This window comes from Heliangelus exortis, chromosome 3, assembly GCF_036169615.1.
Source record: "Heliangelus exortis chromosome 3, bHelExo1.hap1, whole genome shotgun sequence".
Classification (NCBI taxonomy): Eukaryota; Metazoa; Chordata; class Aves; order Apodiformes; family Trochilidae; genus Heliangelus; species Heliangelus exortis.
In genome coordinates, this window is record NC_092424.1 from 71,269,189 (window position 1) to 71,278,203 (window position 9,015).

The following is a 9,015-nucleotide window of genomic DNA, read 5'->3' on the forward strand; positions in this document are numbered from 1 at the left end:
ACGGACGGAAGGAAGGACGGACGGACGGAAGGAAGGAAGGAAGGAAGGAAGGAAGGAAGGAAGGAAGGAAGGAAGGAAGGAAGGAAGGAAGGAAGGAAGGAAGGAAGGAAGGAAGGAACCCACTGCTCCTCAGATGTCTCTGCTGCAGTAATACCCATGCTCACCTCTAGCACGCACAGCTGCCCCTCAGCATTGCCTTTGGCTCTCTCCTGCCTGTGTAGCAGTGGTCACAGCCAACAATGAAGACAGAGGACAGCAAAGGGATGAAAAATGTTTATTCAGTGTTCCCATTGTCAGAAGGATAGGAAAAGTGACCTGGCCCTCCCATGCATTCACACACAGAGATGGATACCTGCTGAACCCTCCTGAGCTGCTGGGGCTGTGGAGATATAAAATAGATTTCCTAACAAAAAGAAACTGGATCACTTGCCTGGGGGAGCCATAACGTTTATCCCAATGACAATGAAAGACTTTGATCACCACAGCAGCCATAGGTCTCTGATTGCAGACAGCAAACCCACCTCAACACAGTTACAATGTGTGTACCAGCCTCCTTCCTCCCACCAGGCTGGATGTCAGGCTAATCAGTTTGATCTGACAGATTTTAATTAAATTAATTAAGGCCTTTCTGAATGGACTTGATTACTGTTTCATAGAGGAATCCCTTGTGAAAAGAAACCCTGTCAGGAAAGGCACTAATATTTTTCTCCTCTCACAATGAGAAGTTTCTTAAGTTGTTACTGGATTTTTTACACTGTTAAAAAAAGTACTGCATAAACACAGAGCGTATGATGTTTTCTGAAGCTCGATGCTCAATTATATTAACAATAGCCTTCTGCCAACTAACAGGAGATTTCATGTCATTCTTAAAGTGATTTTGTTACTCTGCAGTTATGCCAACCCCAGCATTTCAAATACAACCACGTATGCCGATTTAAACACAAATATGCAAAATCAAGATGCAAAACAATCCCGATCACTTCCAATCAACCTTCTCAGAGTGCCTTCTGTTACAACATTGGAAACTCAGCATACATAGAAATGTGGTGTTGCTAACACTGTGAGAGGTCACCTTGTTCCCCACATCGGTTTGTGCAAGAACAAAGACCCTTTTTGTTCCACAGGACTTGACTGGGATTGTGTTGGCATCATTTTGAAGGGGCTCAAACCCCTCTTGTCCACACGGACTCAACAGCATGACTGAGTTAAAAGGCATCATCTTGCTTCCCATACCCCATTTGTGACCTGCTAAAGCTGGAAATCCCCTGGTGCTGGAAAATGATGAACAGTGGTCACAGTCACACGGTCCACAAGTGATGTCCCATGGCCTGACACAGGCACAACTGGTACAAGCTACATAGCAAGCCCTGCATCCAGTAATGGTCACTGCTGTGTCAGAGCTAGTTGAATGGAAATGTGCTTCTAGAGCATATTAAAAAGTTACATGAAACCCTAAGTTTACAAATAGGAGAGCCTGTTGTACTATATTTGCTGTAAGGGCATCCTTGACTAGATGATAAACATAAAAATGCAAGTAATTCTAACAGCTAGTATTCTAACAGTAATTCTAAACAGCTAGTTTAAATTAAACGTAAATTAAACATACTACGAAAAATCAATTAATACCTAAATCTTTCCTGGTTGTTTATTATTATTATTATTATTTATTATTATTATTATTCCTTTCATGCCAAGCAGAAAATGAACTCCTCTCCCCACTTTCAATATCTCCTGTTTCTTCCCACTTTGTGGGTTTAATTTAGAAGTAAATGGAATTCAAAAGGATTTTGAATTCAACCTGAGAGGAAGTAGCAATGATCTTGGTGTGACTGCAAGGATGCTAAGAGCTCAGATATTGAAAAAACACAACTTCACCTACCAACACATCCTTTTCCTCTGAAGCCAGAGTAGTCAAACACTTCAAGTGTCTAATTCGGGTGAGCCCTACAATTTTTTTTTTCTGATGTAGACTGAACAGGGGAAAAGATCTCTGAGGAGGGAAAATGCTGCCTTTGGAATGAAAGCCAAAATACAGGACGATAAAAAAAAAAAACACCAAAAAACCAAAACAATTTTAAAAGGACAGAAAAAGAGGCAAAAAGGGTGGATCGAGAAATTAGAGATTAAGACAGAAGGTACTCTCAAGGAAAGAGAGGAAAGAGTGAATGAGATAAAACAAGGGGTAAGTCTGATGTCCTCCAAAGAAGGAAAAGATCCTGAAAAAAGAGACAATAGTGTTATCAGGCACTTTTTTTATTAAACAAGAAAGAGGAAAGAAGAAAAAGCAATTTTAATTGTTATTCCATGCTCCTCTCAGATTTTATTTTTGTATTTTCAACATTTCTGTTATGCTATACACATCACAAAAAAATCCTGTGTTTTGCAAAGTCAGCTCCCATTTACTATAATGCTTCAATAAACAAAACCTATTCCAGTTTATCTGTTGGTTAATCTGAACCCAGTAAACCTAACTGTTTTTTCTGGTGCTATTTTGATTACGGTCTCACAGTTCTCTGAATTTCAAATTCATTTTTTTCAAGCTTGAGCCAATAACTATGGTGTCCTTACAGTACTGAGATTAGATTTACATGTCAATGCAAATTCCACTCTCAAAACCATACCTGGTTTCAGCATCTGCTGCAGACTCAGTCTCATGACCACACTTAGACAAGAAATATAAACTGGTTAGAGTAATTTCATCTAGTATTTTCAACAGAAGCAGCTATTTTTGAGACTTTCCCAGACCATTTTATAAGTGCTTGACAGAAAGAAGACTGACAAACAAAAAGGAATAGATTTGCCTTTGCAGGAAGCAAAAAAGGGCTTCATTTAATAAATTATGCAAAGAAAGATAGGTTGCAATAAAAAAAGACACATCCAGGAAGGAAAAGGAATTCGGTGTGACTGACCTTCAAGTTCCCTCTACTCTTTTCATTAACTGTCCACTGAGGTGATCCCTGGCTAAATACTGGCAATTCAGAGCCTGTCATAGAATTACAAGATGAATTAGGGACTGCTGCCACAAATTTACAGCTACCAAGGCCTCAGCTGATTAAATTTTCCCAGACTTGAAAGTAATCTCACTGGAAACACTCTGAATGTGGCCCCAAGATCAGCATCACGACAAATGAGGAAGGGGAATAGCACTTTTCCCTTCCAATTATCAGGTGATTTTTTTTTTCCTCCCGTGTGATTTGTAAGCAAATAAGACATAATTTAAGCCGGTATGACAGAAAAGTGCCAGACCTAACATGGACTGTTTCCATTCTAAAAAAACCTCCCAGAAATATTTCAGGTGTCAATTCCCTTAAGGAAAGGTGACTCCTGTATTTTCTTCTGACTTCTGACTCGCAGAGATTATCAAATAACTCCAATTATCACGCTGAACAATTACTGACTCACCCCAAAATCAATTGAAAAGCTAATGTAGTTGAAACTGTACACAGATCTGCTTACTACAGGTGAGTAACTCCACATGCATGAGTAGTGTCACTGCACTCGGTGGCATAACTCATGTGCCTAAGTATTTGCAAAACCAGGGCCTCAGATTGTAAACTTACTGAAGCAGAAACCAGATCTTATCTGCCAGTAAAGCACCTGGCAGTGCACCTATCTTTGTCACTACATAAATTAATTACCATTACCATCTGAATCTTTTCACTCTCCCTTAACCTCAAATACTGAGTTTCTTCCCAGAGTAATGTTTGTGCACATGGATGATAATAATACGTACGTGGATATCCAACTATTCTGGGATTTAATTTAGAGTAATTTCAAGTATTTCCATACAAGATGAAAAAACGTATGACATCTGAAAAGCTTTTAAGGTCCCAGGTCTGGGTAGGGTAAGCTAAAACTTTAAGGGTAAAAAATATACTGAATTGAAACCCTGAAACACTTTGACCTTTAAACAGAACCTTCCTCCCCTCCTGAGGTTTAAGATAAGTTCAGCAAACAAAATTTCACCCTGGGCTTGACACATAATCTGCTAAATTACTGAAGAAATAAACAAACACTTTTTCCTCTAAAAAATCTCAACATAATTTTAGGGGAAAGACAGACCCCACTTCTTACAACCAGTGGTGATAATTTCTCCATAGAAGCCAGATATAGGTGGTAAAGCACTCTGATTTTAACAGGAAATACAATCTTGGAAAGACAGAGAGAGTTGAGAAATAGCAGTTCAAAGATAAGGAACTCTGAACGAGATGACTTTTGGTCATCTGCAGAAAAGAATAGTCACCCTCCTTAATCATTTCAGACTGATTGCTTCAGTTTGGTAATCTCCCATTTCAATAGGTTTTTACTGCTGAACCTAAGGAAACAGGGAGGGGGGGATGGGAGAGAGACAGTAAATTCACTCAACCCTTTTGGTGCACCTCAGCTTGTATTTTTAAAAAGTTTCCCAGTTTTACCTTCAGAAAGCTATCTGACTTTATTTCCAATGGCAAAAAAAAAAAAACCAAAAAAAACAAAAAACACAAAACCAACCAACCAAACAAGCAAACCAACAAACACCCCCCCAAAAATAAAACAACCAAACAAAAAAGCAAAGCCCCCAAAACAACCACGAGTGAGGAACTCAAAGAAAAAAACAAAACAAAAAACAAAAAAACCCCAAAAAAACCAAAATCAATCAATCAAACAAACAAGCAAAGTTAAGGAAAAAGAAATATAGTAGTATAAAGTTATTTTTTTTCTAATTTTTCCTCAAGAAATAAATATTTTCCTTATTTTCCTCAGGAAAAATAAACACAAATTTGAAGAGAACACCGCCACGTCTGATGATCTGCTCTTAAGCAAATCTTATTCATCAAAATAGCAGCTGGCTTCAATTCCTGTATGGGTGTTCCATGCCACTTTCTGCCCCTGCTCTCTCTTCTAAGGTCTAGCTTTGCTAGGTGGACTATTTAGACAGTTCCTTCAACAGGCACAAAATATTCCAGTAAACAGTGAAAGCTACTATGCATTCACCACACCAAAACAAAAGTGAAAAGGAGAGAAAAAAAAAAAAAAAAAGGAAAGGGAGTAAACTTTTCACCCCTTCGTTTAGCTAAAACAGAAATCCTAATCTGCTAATCACATGACAACAAAGACATTAATTTTAACTCTAGTCATGAATTCTCTGATTAAATTACATATTACACAAAAAGACTATCTCATTAAAATAATAATAAAAGAATTATTTTTTATTCTTGTCTGAGACCTGATTGGATACACATGCACACAAGGACTCTTCACCTGCTACCTTATAATACCACTGTCTAAAAGCTATTGGGTTTTTTATTGTTCCATAATGCACAAAAACTCCTCAAGTCAGTTTCTGGTAACACACCTCTTTTCAAATTATTAGCTGGATTTGGGGAAAAAAAAAAAAAAAATTATTTGTGTTTACCATTTCTTTAGGTAGTGTGATGCTAAATTCTATAGTGTAGAACCATATTACTATTCTTAAGCATTAAGTCAAAGAAAGCAGCACATTTTTCAAGACTACGGTACGAAAGAAGGGAATATCAGATTATGCCTGTCACAAAAAGAATTACAGAAAGAACAGTGTATGATTATGATACAATGACAAAGAAATCTAATCTATTCTGAATCTTCACCTCTTTTCCCCACCTGTGCCAAGTAATAGAAAACTGAACACACAATATCGCAGCTCAGCGACGAGTCTACTCACACAACATAAACCACTTTGCACATAATAACTATGTACATTTAAAAATATATAATTTAACTCAGAAAAGTGACAAAAAAGCACAACTGACACTTGTCTATATTAGCACATTCTTCAGCCGTGCATCATCTCGGGGTCTGCACCCACCTCCAGAAGTGCCCCTTGGCGGCAGCTACTTACTGGCAGCTCTTCCTTCGCATGGAAACCACCAAGTGGAAACCTCACCTTGGATATGGGTCAGAACATAAAGTGCTGTCTGCCGGGCAGTGCCCAGGGCAGGTGTGTGTGTGAACAAGGCCGGCCGGCCGCTTCCACACTGAGACGCCAGCCAGCAGCTCAGCGTCTTTAAGAAGTGAGAAAGTAGAGCAGAAGCTAAGAGAGTACATCTTTTAAGCAGGATATTTACGAGCCTCTGCAATCCTTTTACCAGACACACAAATGCAACGTAGCTGCTTTGCTGCTGCCTTTTTTTTTTTTTTTTTTTTTTTTTCTTCACCTCCACTCTAAAAATACTAAACCTTCTCCTGAACTACCTGGAAGGAACTTGTGAAGGGGTGGAGTAAGGGAAATCAGTGCAGCAAGTCACCTTTCAGCCACCTATGACATCAGCCCGCTGCCCTGATTCCTTCATTAATACCTTTGAGCTGAAAACAATGGGCCTGCCATTAAGCACCACACAGTTCGAGATAAGAAAGCCCTAAGCAGATAATAATCGGTGCATTTAGCTGGATTTCAAACATTCAGCTGCTTAATCATTTCTTCCTCGCTGCATGCTACCCAAACACAGGGGGAATGCTTCGGATGCCTTGGGCTAAGGAAGAAGGAGCTGGAGTGTGGGGAAGAGGAGGGAGAGAGAGGAGCCACAGGATGGGGATTGGGGGGGAGAGGGGGATTTCATGGGCAATCCTCTCCCTGGGAAATGAAAACATTTCTTAATTGCCATTAGGGAAATAGGTTAAATACAGGCTTGGTAAGCTGCTAAAGGCTGGCTCACAGATTAGAGCGGATGGCTGTTGAAGTATACTCATTTCCATTATATGACAGAGCTGGGAATTTTTATTTTCTTAATAGTCTTCAAAGACTGTTCCTGTCAGGCGCTGGGTGTGAGACTGCTAGTTAGGTTTTAACTAGTCACCTTCCAGCTGATGAAATGAGGCCCAGTTCTCTGGCCGTGAATTGACTGCTTTACTGCTTCACCCAAGGAAACAGAAACTGCAGGACATGCTGACGAGGAAGGTATTGTAAGATGTGAGCCTACTTTGCTCACACAAAATAGCAATGAGTAATGGCAGAATCAGAGAAACTAAGGACGTGATGCACCATACCTGCCACACCAGGAAAGAAGGGGGGGGGAAAAAAAGCATCTCAGGATGCCCAAACACAGAACAGAGTTACGGGATGATTTTGGGATTAACAGCGGCCCTGAGGAGGGCTGAGTAACTCCTTACCTCTGAAACCTTGGGGCCCATGTGGGTGGGAGTATGGGCAATTTATGAAACTCAAATGCCACTAAGATCTTCAAAGCCCTCTCCTCCACACTCACCCACGGCACCTCCTCCTGGTGGGTGCCCTTCCTCTTCGCCTGTAGGTTCTTCCAACACCCCACCTCTACCCTACAAAGATGGTAAAAAAAAGGTTCCAGCAAACTGAGCGGGAGCAAACGGAAACCAAGTTTCACTCCAAACGGGCACAGCCTTACTCATCCGCAAAACTAAAAAGCAGCTACAAGCAGTGCACGCTGCAAAGCTGAGTGAGGCACCAACCCGTAATCCTTCGTCATGCAAAACTCCCTGGGGCATGAGTGGGAGTTTTATCTGAGTAAGGTCTGAGTTTTTTTGAGGAAAGCCTTTGTTCTGGGGCAATACACTGAACTATGCAAACGATCTCGGATTGGCAGGTGAAGTCTACAGGGGGTCATTTGAAGAACAAGTTTCTGGCAGCAATGCTGGTTTTAAAGCCGTGGCTGCCACCCCTCTTTTTCTACCTGCAGACACATTTTACCTTCCCCCACTCCCTCAGTCTTCCCCAAGACACAAGCATTGGTACAGCTGGGATTAAGGGACTGCTCCAGCTCTTAATTTACACTCACAAACAACTCCGAGGCAGGGAACGCCGTGGCCATGATTTAATAAACAAGGAACAGGGACACACAGACTGCAGGCACGGCTGCAACCATTCCAAGGCTCTGCAGACCACTCACCCAGAAGAGCCTATGACCAGTCTACCAGCATCTTTTAGCCTCCAAGACAGAGCTGCATTCAAGTCATCTACCAGCAAGGACCTCTGGTCTGCCTTTAACACCCAAACTGTGCCCAAGAATCGTCCAAAAGAGTGCTGGTTGAGTCAGGCCAAAGATGCTAGCCTGTATCCCAACCAAAAGTGCTAGCAGCTATCCCCACCAGTTAGCAGTAGAGTTTTCCAGCACCTTGGGCTCCTATTCCTGCTGATAAATATGTTGTAAATGTTGGCTGGTTTCTTCCATAGGCAGTAAAGGGAGATTTGAGAGAACTGACTCCAGGGTCATTCGCGTGAAACTGGGTGAAAAAGACATCACCCCAGCTCTGTGCCCAGAATCACACTGGAGGCAAAAGGAGATCATGAAGTTCAGTTTGGATGTTCACATTTCCAAGTCAATACATTTGCCACATGGTGAGATTTAAAGCACGCTTACCTGCATGTATAGACAGATAAAAGATCACTGTAGAACAGCAACCACATTGGTAACAAATTCTGTTGAAGGGCGTTTACTCAGCTATTCTGCTCTCACAGGGTCAGCCAGCGTGGGCAAGAAAACCTGCTCATTTACAGAGCACTAGCTGTGTTTTTTTCACTTGGCTAAAAACACTTGGCTAGCAGTTCCATGCACTTCATTTGCATGGGGTGTACTTCCCAGGAACCCATCGGATCTTGATCTGAAGTCAGCATTAAACTCCACACTTTCCTTGGTTCTTGCTTCCCTTATCATCTCTGATTCAGAAATCTTTGCCTACTTCCCATACATACAAAGCATCTGTGAAGTGACATAGATCCCTGGGCTATGGATAGATATTGTTTCCGGATGATCAAAGAGTTGACAGAAATATAAGCTCCAGGACAATTAGGGATTCACAGTTACAGTATGCTTGTTTTAAAGAGCCTGGGACAGATTCTTTGCATCTGCCAATCATTTCAGGTCACAGGTTTTTCCTGTCACCACATACGTAGCCACAGCCAATCTAAACTTGCCACAATATTGCCAAAAAGACAACTGAAAAAAAGGATGGTGGCTGCATGTCATACCCTTAGCAGCTGGATGCAGCCACTCTGGGTGACTGTAAGAAACATGGGTTTACATCCAC

The 9,015-nt window shown here is 41.2% G+C and overlaps 1 protein-coding gene across 1 annotated transcript in view; it reads right to left on the reverse strand.

Moving 5' to 3' along the window:
• PRDM1 (PR/SET domain 1) overlaps positions 1–5,984 on the reverse strand; it is a 65,914-nt gene extending 59,930 nt beyond the window's left edge. Inside the window, exon 1 of the mRNA XM_071741238.1 lies at positions 5,858–5,984. The gene's annotated coding sequence lies outside the window, so the exon portion shown is untranslated. The remainder of the gene's footprint in view (positions 1–5,857) is intronic.
• Between the last annotated feature and the right edge of the window lie 3,031 nt (positions 5,985–9,015).